The sequence below is a fragment of the Clarias gariepinus genome, chromosome 1 (genome assembly GCF_024256425.1).
Source record: "Clarias gariepinus isolate MV-2021 ecotype Netherlands chromosome 1, CGAR_prim_01v2, whole genome shotgun sequence".
Lineage (NCBI taxonomy): Eukaryota > Metazoa > Chordata > Actinopteri > Siluriformes > Clariidae > Clarias > Clarias gariepinus.
Window position 1 is genome coordinate 12,759,826 of NC_071100.1, and position 13,062 is coordinate 12,772,887.

Sequence of the window (13,062 nt, forward strand, 5' to 3'; positions counted from 1 at the left end):
CAGAAGGTCACGGGGTTCAAGCTGTTTGACCCACAAACTAGCTCTATTTGCTCCATAAGCACTCTCTCATGGCTTTGACCTCAACTTCCTGGTATATGTGATGATGAAGAGAATTTAATTGCACAGTGACTAATAATGACTTACATTCCTCAGAACTCAATTAAGCCACGAGACACTAAATCGAGGTCATGACTTGAGAATGTGTGTGGGAGATGTGTAGAAGATTTTGATCTCAATACAAATTTAAATGGCGTCTTGTTTGTTTCATACATGATATAACGGCAAGTGTAATGTGTTCTATTGTAAAGGGAAAAACAAGCATGACCCAAATGAACTTACTTGAACTTCTTGTATGTTTACATCATGAATAACGAGCATACATTTTCATATTCTGTAGCTTATTTGATTTAAATGCATTCACAGCATTCGGTACACATTTCAGCATGACTGAGACACGCCTCTGGTTTACCCAAACACCACCCCTGAGCATAACTCCCAAACAAAGGTGAAGTCCAAAGTTATGTCTGAGGATAATCCAATCTCAACACACGCTTTACTCAAAATCAGCCTTCTTTCAGCTTCTCCTGGGGTAAAAATGTATTATATTTTATTATAAGGGTGTACAAACTTTTGCACTTGAGTCCAAAATGCATTCACTCACAAGTTTTGGCAGTCTGCGCACTACATTTACAGAAACTCAACCCCTTGAGCTGCTATTCTGTTTACAGTCTAAGTGGTGTGACGTCACTTTCTGGTAAGTGACAACACAGCGCGGTTAAAGGACATGGTGGGCTCGCGCTTTTAGGGGATTCCTCCTCACAGTCACCGGAGCGTCTCTCTCTCTCTCTCTCTCTCTCTCTCTCTTTGAAGCACCTGCTATAAAACGTGCTGCTACTTCCTTGATGTTGTCTTTCAAGCAAAACGTCTGCCCTCTATAGGCTTTCTGCTGCCCACGCAGGACGTCCCACCCTGCGGCGCAATACACAGACACTCACACTTAAAGGCAAGCCGTTTCAAAGAAAGCACTTGTTTTCTTTGAGGATGTCTCATTCTGATTATCAGAACTCCTTACTTGATGCGAACCTCCTGAGTCACCAAAAACCATTCGAGATTTAGAAACTCCCCAAGAAGGGGCAAAGAGAGCAGTCAGGGACAGAGTTTTATGTCAAGTATTCTGTCCGAATGCATGACTAAGAGCCGGCACTATCACGAAATTAGCTCGCACCCTCATGTATCATGGGATGATTGCTTTTGGTCACACCTGATCCGGTTCCATATACCAGAATTCAGACTAATCCTGCCCACTCTTGTAGTTATTATGCAATAGTTTTTATTTATCTCCAACAGCCTCAGACACATTGAGGTAGTGCTGTTGATGAAAATATTAAAAAAAACGAGTCATTCATGTAAAGCACAATGGCTCTGACCAGGTTAAAGTATTTTATCCGAACTGGTGTAAATGAAAACAGGAAATGAATCACGAGCATCCGTGTAAGCGCCAAACACTCTTTCGAATTAATGATTCTTCATCCGCTAGGCCTTAAATCAGAGAAATGAAAGAAAAATACCAACTTCTGTGCCAGAGTAAGAAAAAACAAACAAACATGAAAAATTGGTCTTACTGTACATTAACATTTACAGTGCATTTGGGAATTTGGCAGACGCTCTTATCTAGAGCGACGTACAAAGGTGCTTTATACAGTAGTTTCCATCATTGGATAGATCCAACCCTAGTTATCCTGGGTTGCTAGGTTACTATCTAAGCACGATCAGTTAAACACTGTTGTTGGGAAGTTTGTTTTTGAGGTGGGAGGTGGGGTGGTGTTTGATTAGATCAAGTAAGAAATAGACACATCTTAAGTACGTGAGTCTTGTGGGACTTGAATTGTCTTGTAAGCCAAGTCAAGTCAAGTAGGCTTTTCTTGTTATTGCACACTGTAACCCTTAATGCTCAAAGTGATTAAACATATCGAGTACTGTTAACTTAAATAATTACTTAAATGAATAGACTTTGATGAGTATTTCGAACGCTTTGGTATTAATGAGTTTGTAGAAATAAGACTTTTCAAGTTAGCTGAACAACTTTGATATTTTACGCCACAGTAACAGTAACGCTCTCCTTAAAGTTCCACCAGCTTAAAATCTTTCAGCCTGGCGATTTTGTGTCTGGTATCATCAATGCCCATGTAAACTGCCCACGTTGAATTGTTTTGATCAAGATGGTGGATTGGTCTGTTTTTACATGATGCTGTAAGTATAATCTTTACAAATCTGGGGACCTTAAAGTTGCTGTTTTTGATTTAAGTAATCTGATTGTCGACAGTTTGGTCGACTCTAGAGTTATGAATAGAATGTGTTTCGACGCACACGGGAGAAAACGTAAGCTTCTTTTTTTTTTTTTTCAATATTTAATTTTAACCGACTACTTTACTAGCATAAATTGTTAAGTTTTTGAAATTGTCAGGTTTACACCTCCGGTTTTCGGGGTTTGAATATAAATTCCGAATTCCTTTTAGTTTTAGTTTTAGTATTAATATTTATAGATTTTGTACTTTCAGATTTAACTGAAGAAAAATTAAGAAAATGACTTATTTAATTAGTATCAGGGCACTGGTGGCTCAGTGGTAGGTGTTTCGTCTGCCACATACATACTGTAAAAGGCCCGGGTTCGATTCTCAGCCACAGGATGAAGTGCCTGTCCCAAAAAAAAAGATAAAATGAAGGGCTGCTTCATGAAGGGCATCTGGTGTAAAACCTGTGCCAAGCTTGTGTGCGGACCGGATGGTCCACTGTGGCGACCCATTGCTGGGATCAGGCGAAGGACAACAATTTTTTTGATTTGCAACAACTAAAAAAAAAAAAACGATAATTACTATTAAATAGTATGAATTAGGCTACTCATTAATGCAAATAAAGAATGATTAATATGAATGAGTACAACAAACACAAAAACTGATATTTCTGTTTACTTAAAAGTGAAAACATCATAACTCAAAATTTTTTTATGGAACTGATTACCTCAGTTTTTTTGAGTTTTGCCAACTTATCCGGGTTTATAGTGCAGTTCAGTACACTGTGAATCGAAACATCGCTCCTTCAGGACCAAGGAGCTACATAACATAAATTACGAAAACTAGCTAAATTGAAATGGAGGAATATAGACATTTCCGACAGTGAAAACAATGTTGCAGTCTAACTAATAAATAAAATTGCACAAGCACCTCCGTTTCTGGGTTTCGGCTTACGTTACTGATAATAATGATTTCATACTAATGAAGAAGTTAGGCTCGTTAGTTCGTTGATCCTAGCTAGGAGTAATAAGAGTTACTGTTTAATATCATTTCTTCTCCTTTTTTGACAAAAAGGCAGTTAAGTATAAAAGCACCTTAACCCACTAATAAGGTGGATCCCCAATTTAGTTGCCTCTCAAAACTCAACAGTATAACAGAAATGCATTTATTCATTTCATTCCTGAAAGTGATTGTCACACCAAATGGTCCAAACATAGCACAAGTCGAGTAAGTGCAGAAGTTTGACTTAGTCATAATGCAACACAAGCACACTATATAGAAAAACGTGTTGTTAAGTGACAAGTCACGCCAGGTGTCCGACAATATAATGATAATTACTGCTCCGTTTTTTCCCTAAATCTGACAGTTGAACAAAAATTTCGATCAGATGCACAGGCTAATGACTTGAGTACGAGTTTACATAATTTAATGTTATGAATTTTTGTTTTGTTTTTTTTGGTCTTGGGTTTGGTCTCACATTGTATAAAACGTTGGTTGACGGGGCGTGTCTACCTAAAAGCGGCCCCGTGAGAACACTTTTGTCGTTGGTTAAAAATACAGTGACGCCAAATGGTAAACAAACCTTGTGACGGTCTGTTTGGAAAGCATGTCAACACAGAGACAGCTAGTTCACTAATCAGCTTGTGTAAGCAACCGGTAGTTATTCATATGGCTTTTTCTGTGGTGCTACAGCTCTGTCCTTTGGCTCAGTTTAGCATGTTCTATGTACAAAACAAAAATGTTTAATTTACTTCTTGCAGGGCGTCAATTAAAGGTCAAAGACTTTCTAGGGCTGGTTGTTTTGGATTCAGCGTGACTTATATCTATCTCATTGCAATGCACATCTGAACAATGCATAAGAACTCAACAGTGGCACATTTTGGTGGTGCTGGGATTTGAGCCCATGACCTTATGTCTGACCTACTCCAGCCCTGATGACACTGATTTGCTCGGCATATAATCACTCACCATTCTGAATCTTCTGTTAAATTCCAGTAAAGACACAATTTGCTGACAGATGTTCTCATCTGAAACCGTCTCTGATGTTATCTCCAGCACGATGAACTAGCAAAGGAAATGGTTATCAGAAAATAGCTTCCTCCTGGCATAGGGATGGTGGGTCTTGTACCCTCAGATTTTAAGCAATTCTTTCTGCAATAAAAAACTGGTTTCATAACTGCTTCAAAATGAATGAATCCTATCAACACATCAAGAAACCACTGGGCTAAAGATAAAAAAACAAACAAACAGATCAGTGGTACAAAGTATTGTGTCTTCTGATTATGGATTTTGGGTTTTGGTTGTTCAGAAGGTGTTGATTAATTTTCTCTGAAGATATTGCAGTGTTAGACGTGTTGAGTGTTTGTATTGTAAACTAAAGCTGGCCAAACAGTCAGAAGCTGCATTTCTTACAAATTATTCATGATTATAATTTTTTTAACAGCAATTTTGATCTTAAAGCCCAAAGGTCTAAAAAAGACAGTAATGTCAGTCTGGCTTTTGCACCAGAAGTGTCTGTGTTTATCATCGTCACTCGTCTGCTAAAAGTGCGGTTGATAAGTTACGAATTTTCTCGAGTTATAAATGAGTTATTCCTTTCCATTTGCACTCTCAAAACAATGCATTTAAACAAACAGCCGAATCACTGGTTGCAAAAACATTGCCAAGAAGTCAATGAGTTATGATTGATGGCTGATGATAAATAATACTCGAGCTCTGATCTGCCTGATGACGGCGTTTTTCCATTCTCAAAAATCGCTCTGAGCCAGAGTCGGGTCAGGGGATTTCAAAGATTTGGAGACGCATGCTAGTGGAAACAAACAAGTCTATGAACAAGAGCTAATGATTCCCTGAAAACACAACACAACACACACACACACACGATGGACTTTTTTGTTGTTGTTTTTGGAAATGTATAATATTCCAATACGGGTATCATCGTGCATTAGAAAGAACTTTTTTTTTTCCTTTTTTTTTTTTAGATTTTGGATTTTAAAGCTTAGCTAAAGATAAAGTGTTTGAATCCTGAAGTTGTTTCACAAATAATGTGAATATAAACACTTAAAGACTGAAAAACTCTTTGAACATTTTAAAATCTGAAAATAAAATTTGGAAAGAATAAACACACATTAGTATCCAATGTGTGCATCTAATGTCATTAGATCATTAGACATTTAATATACTTATTTACTTACATAGAATATGAGTATAGAATTATTAATATCTATATTTTTCTTAAACAGCAAGTTTGTGACTTTTTTTTATTTTTATTTTTTTAAAGGAAACTGCTGCACGATATGAAAGTTAATGTTATAAGAAAAAAAGAATACTGATAATCATGGCGTTTATGCTACAAATGTACAAATTTTAGTTTGAAAATAATAAATATTTAAGTTAATTGTTATATTTTGGTCATGTTTACATTAGACTTATATATAGTATATGTGATAAAAAAAACGTAATTGTATTTACATTTTAAGAGGCTGGATCATCTCTTTGAAAACAAGTTTAAATAAGTAAGTCAAATGAGTGTTTTACAAAAACTAATAAATCATATGTTCTGTACATTTATGATAAAGAGACAAACACAATTCCTTAAATTTGTTCATATTACTATTATTACTAAAATATTGGAATTTAATACTATTATTATTATTAATATTAATTTGATATTAATTATGACTGAGATTCTAAAGAGCTACACTTTATCCTGTACTGATTTTTTTTTTTTTTACCGTCCGTGTAACAACAAACAGTAAAGAGACGACGGTGTGAATTCGCGCCCACGACCTTTGTGTGAAACTAAATGTCTGTATTTAAAATGCTGAACCTGCTGACCAGCCAGGTGTTTCACATCCACTTTCCCACAACCTCTTTCTGCGTCTCCATGGAAACCTGGGCTCATTCTATTGGACGACCTGTTCGCTGTGGTCGCACGTACCGGACAAGACCGTTTGAAAACTATGGCGAGAATGAAAACACAAGATACCGAGCAGGGCGATTAGCTGGACACCAACACGCCAATTAACTCTGGTTTAATTAAACGCAGTGTTTAGTTGTAACTGAATTTCCAAGTAACTGTCCTAATATTTCCCGAGATTATTAGTGTTTTCAATTAATCTCAAGTTTAAATTAGACCTTATAAAAAGTTGACATATGAAGCGCTGGCTGATGTGCTGTGTATACACTCAGACAGTTTTAGCGTTACTCAGAAATATTTAGGGAAGAGAAAGTTTCACTATTATGTTCAGGGATGTGTGAGGAAGCAAGAAAGGTGACAGCATTAATGTGCTATTATACACACAATTTATTAAGTTGTGCACAATGAAAGTAAATGAAAATGCAAAAAGCATAATGTGCTGGATCAAGTGCTATTCTGTGAGATGCTGAAGGATGACTGTGGATAACATTTTAGTCACTGAAACTAGAATAAACTTGCAGTGTGTGCATATAGTGTATATATTGTATATATTAGAATTGTGCGACTGAAGAGTCTGGGTTCGATTCCCACCTCGGAGTCCATGTGCATGGAGTTTGCATGTGCTTGGTGGATTTTTTTCGGTTTCTAAAAAAAAAACAAAAAAAAAAACGTTTCTTCAGTCTGCCATTCCATCCCCAAATCCCAAAATTTATTAGATATGAATTTAGATGAACATGAAAGTGTTCACATTATTATGAATAATAATGACTAATTCACCAAATAACCTTTATTAACTATTCCTTAAAATTCAATCTTACCAACAGGCACATGAGGATCTGAGGATGAACGCAAATTCTGCATGATTTTGTTAGTGTGCAATAATATCAGTGAATAAACTGTAAACAATGTGTCAATATTACACAGTACCCTTCATATTATCTGTGGATTTTGCTTTCTATTTTTGCTTTCTGTTTTCTATAGAAACTCCAGTGGGTGATTTAAACAAATAACCCTGAATGAGCTATTTTTAAAACACAAGCTAGTTTTGATTTCTCGAACGAGTGACTATGATGATAGTTTTCCATTCTCAAAATGTGATAATACTGTGCTTCTGGCAAACTGCACCTTGACATATTTAAGTGTTACAGTATGCTTTCAATTAACTGAAAATACAACTGATGATTTAGCCTAATTGTCTACAAGAACATAGCATAGCATGGTATATAAAGTAGTCATACCCCTATGTAACTTCACTTATATATTTAAAGGAATTTACATTATGCAGTGAATCTCAACTTAAGTATAAGCCAACATATGGACCGAAGGAATTTATTAAAATATGAAGCTTGTTTGTAGTGCAATTAACTTTAGATGACAATTAGGACTTCTATATTGTACATACTGTTGGAATGACAGACTAATTTCGATCGAGGCATAATTTCAAAAGACAGTGAGTGATATTAAGGCCACAATTATGAATCAATTATTACCAGAAAAGTTTATATATATATTCTTCACAATTATGGATTAATTATTACCAAAAAAAATATATATATATATATATATATATATATATATATATATATATATGAGTTGATTATTTTGGTAAGTTGATTATTTTGCTCAGTGCAAAAACACAAAATGGCTAGCATGGTGATTAGAATTATATCATGAAAAGCCTGAGGTTTATTAAAATTTTTACCGCAAATTAGTTATAATTTTTCACAACCTTATTTTTAAAATATAGGTACAAAAATCCAAGAACAAAGTTTGGTTTTATATCCGCTGACTTTCTTACAGCCAGCTAAGCTTCTGCAGGTTATTAAGAAGAATTTAGGGAAGGGAAAGCATTTCTGAGTTTCATTACTTTATACTGTATATGGTCGAAAAGGCCTCGAAAGGTAAACCTTAGAGTAACGGTTCTCAGTCCCAGACCTGTAAACATGGTTTGAAATTTTCTCACAACTACATTGTCGTTATATCCTTGCAGAATCCTCATATGAGGACAATTAGGTATAATTCTTTTGACAAACTTCTTTTTTCTTTTTTAAGACTTTAATGAGGTTTATAAAAATCAGGTGATAATAAAGAGAAAAACTTTGAATATAAAGTGTGATATACACAACACAATCTACCTTTCTTTCTTTTTATCTACCTTTCTTTCTTTTTATCTACCTTTCTTTCTTTTTATCTACCTTTCTTTTTTTTTCTTTTGTTAATGTGTTAGATATAGAATGCAACTTAATCTCACATGATTTTTTTTTTTTTAAATAAGAAAATTTTTTCTGGATTTACGATCATAAGGGTAAGGAAGAGCTCCAGAAGAATCTTTTCAGAGACATTTCTGCCGAGAATACATGGACACACATGAAAAAAGTTATGATTTTCCAAAGAGGTAAAGGTATAAGGAAGTAAACCATCTGTATATTGTAAGTTCATTTCATAAAGTTGCTTCATTAATAATAATTTTTTTACCATGATGATTCTTTTCCTTACTGCTAATTTATAAGGATGCATTAAGTGACAGATTTATATCTTACAGTTCTCACTTCAAAGATGATTTTTTTCCTAGAACATCATGTCCGTAAGTGCTTTATTCCGACAGTAACCTGCCGACATTAACTTTAATCTCTAATTTTATCAAAAACAATGGTATTTCTCTGTATTGCAGGTGTCTTTAATGTTGTGAGATGTCTACAATATACAAAATGTAGCTAGTTACTGAGAAAATGTAACCATTTTAAGACTGGAGGCTCCTTCCCTGAACAATAATAAACAAAATCAAAATGCAACCATATTAGCAAGTACATGTTAATTTTTCACTCTGTTTACCTGATTAAATACGAGGCATGTTCAAGTCACAGTCACCTGTTTTATTTTTCTATATAATCCTCTATTGCACTAATGCACGTATTTAATCAGTTAAACAGATTAAAAGATAAATGTGTACAACTGCTGATATAGTCCCGTTTTGTTTTGCCTTCGAAACGATGGCACAATTTAAGATTTGATTAATAATACAAACAATTTCCCAGTGAAGCAAAGCGCCTTTTTTTGTAAATCCTTGTTTGCATTGTTCTCTGACCAACACTTCCTTTATCCTCGCCAAACCACTGTACTTTCACTATGGCCACACACACACACACACACACACACACACACACACACACACACACAGCGTGCAAGAAATATATACAGTCTATGTGTCTTTCTTTTTTCTTTTTTTTGGTATAACATTTTCTTGGTATAAATTTGACTCATCACTAGGTGTAAGTGTGTGTGAATGAACACAAGAAAAAGAGAATGCTTTATGCGTTTCTGCTGGTGTGTGTGTGCCCATTATAGGGCTTTAATGACATTTTAAAGTACGACAACAGTTGTAGCTCCCCCACCCACGCGGCAGATAACCGGGTTAGCTGAACTCACCCGCTGACTAATACTTAACCGTTTACTGTAATTCTGATCATCAGTAATGGCTACAGAACTGTAGAGAGATGGCATGGGCAAATTATCCCTAGATTTACCCATGTTGCAAGGCTGAACAATAAGGGAAAGCTCCACGCTGACATAATGGTTATGACATGTTCAGCGATTCTGGTGCTAATTTGTTTCAGTAGTTTCAGTATTCCTGTAAGACATTAGTAGAGACAGTGTTGGTACTAGCAAAGATACAGTAGGAGAAATAGAAAAATAAATTCTAATCAATCTCAACACTGTCAGGAGGTTGTCCAGAAGCATTTTATAAAAAGTAACAGAGTTATATAAGAAAGTAAACGACTGAATTTTCAGCATAAATCTTTTGGAAAACAAAAATTCTCACATTGAATATAAATGAATATTAATATGAAATGTGGGTGTATTTAATATTTAATATTTAGAGTGGAAAGTTTTAATGTGTAGCATTGTCAAGAGAATATTTATCCAGCAACACATTAAGTCATCTACATTCACCAGGATTAGCATAAGCTAATCTGTACCTAGCATACTTAGGAGAATACATATCCAGGAATACAGCTAGTCAACCTGGATAGTTGGACATAGTTAGCATAATGAATTATAGCTAGTCGTCTAAGGTTGACATAACCAAAATGAGTAGTTGTACATATTTGGCATAATTAGGACAATGTTTATCCAGAAATATAGCTAGCCAGATAGTATTAGCATAAAAAGCATACACAGTTGTACAGATGTAGTATAATTAGAAAGATTTTGTTTTATTAATACATGATTAATAAATATGTAACACATATAGATAGTCGTACATACTTAGCATAATGAATACGGCTAGTCATGTAGATGTAAATAATTATCATAAATGGCTGTACATACTTAGCATAATAAATATGGCTAGTAGTCTAGATTTAACGTAACTGTCATGAGTAACTGTACATATTAAACATGTTTAGGACAATTTTCATCCATGAATATAGCTAGTCATCTAGAATTAACATAAACAGTATACATAGTTTTACATATGTAGCATAATAAGAAAGCTATTGTATTTTTAATGAATGCAATGAATCATCTGGCGTAAACATAACACACACATTATGGATAGACATACTAGCATAATAAATATGGCTAGTTGTTTAAAGTTAAAATAATTATCACAGATAGTTGTACATACTTAGCATACTGAATACAGCTAGTCAACTAGAGTTAACATAGCTAGCCTGGGTAGTTGTACATACTTAGCATAATTGGGACAATAATTTCCCATGATCATAGCTAGTCATCGTTAATCAACATAAAAATCATTGACAGTTGTAGATATATAACATAATCAGGAGAATATGTAACATATGGATAGTTTTACACAACTAGCATAATCAGCAGAATATGTAAATATATAGTAAATATATAGTTAACATCATTAGCATGTACATACTTAGCATAATTAGTACAATGACTATCCATGAACATATCTACTCACTTAAAATTAACATAAAAATCATGAATAGTTGTATATACGTTGCATATTTAGGCGAATATGTAAATGTATCTAGTTACCTAGTGTTAACATCATTAGCATGAATACTTAGCATAATTCAGACAGTATTTATAGAAGAATATAACCAGGTATCTTTATTTAATACAGTTAGTTGTACATATAAAGTATAATTAAGACAAATATAGATAGTTATATAGCATTAGCATAACTACTTAAATTAATTAGAAGGATATTATATGTGTAGTAATGAATGTATCTAGTCACCAGGAGTAATGCTTAGACGCAGTGCATCCGGAAAGTATTCACAGCGCTTTTTCCGCATTTTCTTATGCCACAGCCTTATTCTAAAATGGAATTTTTTTAAAATAAATCTCGGAATTCTACACACAACACCCCATAATAACAACATGAAAAAAGTTTACTTAAGATTTTGCAAATTTATATAAAAATAATAATTTTTAGAAAGCACATGTACAGTATTCACAGCCTTTGCAAAATTAAGCTCAGACGTATCCTGTTTCCTCTGATCATCCTCCATGTTTCTGCAGCTTAATTGAAGTCCACCTGTGGAAATTCAGTTGATTGGATATGATTTGGAAAGGCACACACCTGTCTATATACTGTAAGGCCCCACAGTTGAAAGTTCATATCAGAGCACAAACCAAGCATGAAGTCAAAGGAATTGTCTGTAGACCTCCGAGACAGAATCGTCACGAGGCACAAATCTGGGGAAGATTACAGAAATATTTCTGCTGCTTTGAAGGTCCCAATAAGCACAGTGGCCTCCATCAACCGTAAGTGGAAGAAGTTCGAAACCACCAGGACTCTTCCTAACTTAGAGATCGGGGGAGAAGAGCCTTAGTCAGGGAGGTGACCAAGAACCAGATGGTCACTCTGTCAGAGCTCCAGAGGTCTTCTGTGGAGAGAGCAGAACCTTCCAGAAGGACAACCATCTCTGCAGCAATCCACCAGTCAGGCCTACAGTATATGGTAGAGTGGCCATAGCGTCTTATCAGACCTGAGAATTTTGTTTCTCATGGTCTGAGAGTCCTTCAGGTGCCTTTTGGCAAACTCCAGGTGGGCTGCCATGTGCCTTTTACTTCCGTCTGGCCACTCTACCATTGGTGGAGGAAACCCACCAAGCAGGAGAAGAACTCCATGCACACCGACGAATCAAACCCTGACCCCAGACCTCCAAGGTGATAGTGCTAATCACTAAGACACCGTGCCACCATTCATTCATTCATCTTCTATATCCACTAACCCTGTACACGGTCACAGTGTAGTGCACAGGATGTACTGTAGCATTGGAGTTGTGCAAATGTAGCATAATTACGAAGATGTTTATGTATAAATATATAGCTCGTTACGAGATTTAGCAATAACTGGATAGTTGTACATACTTTGCATAAATAAGAAACATCTTTATGAATAAATACAACTAGTCATCAAGAGTTTAAATAATTAGCATGTATAGTTAGCACTTAGGGTAATTAGGAAGTGATTAATCCATGACTATAGCTAGTCAACTTGTTTTTACCATAAAAGATAGCTATCCATAATTAGCATAGATAGACGTCTGTATCTAGCATAATTAGAAAGATATTTATGCATGGATCTACCAAGTTACTACCTTTATAATTAGCACTGATAAATATGAACTCATGCCCTAGAAAATTCTGGAAACTAAATACTACTTATTCAGCAATTGAGCATGATCGTGTGAAGTTATGTTGGTTACAAGAACTTCAGCAAACACAATTATTGCAAATTTTTATGATCCAGACATAACTTAAAAACTTGGGTGTTTTGGAATGCTTAGTTATTATTGAGATAAGAAATCCTCTGCGTTCTTACAAAGAAAGTATTTTGTTGTGACTGCAGACCTTATTTATCATAAG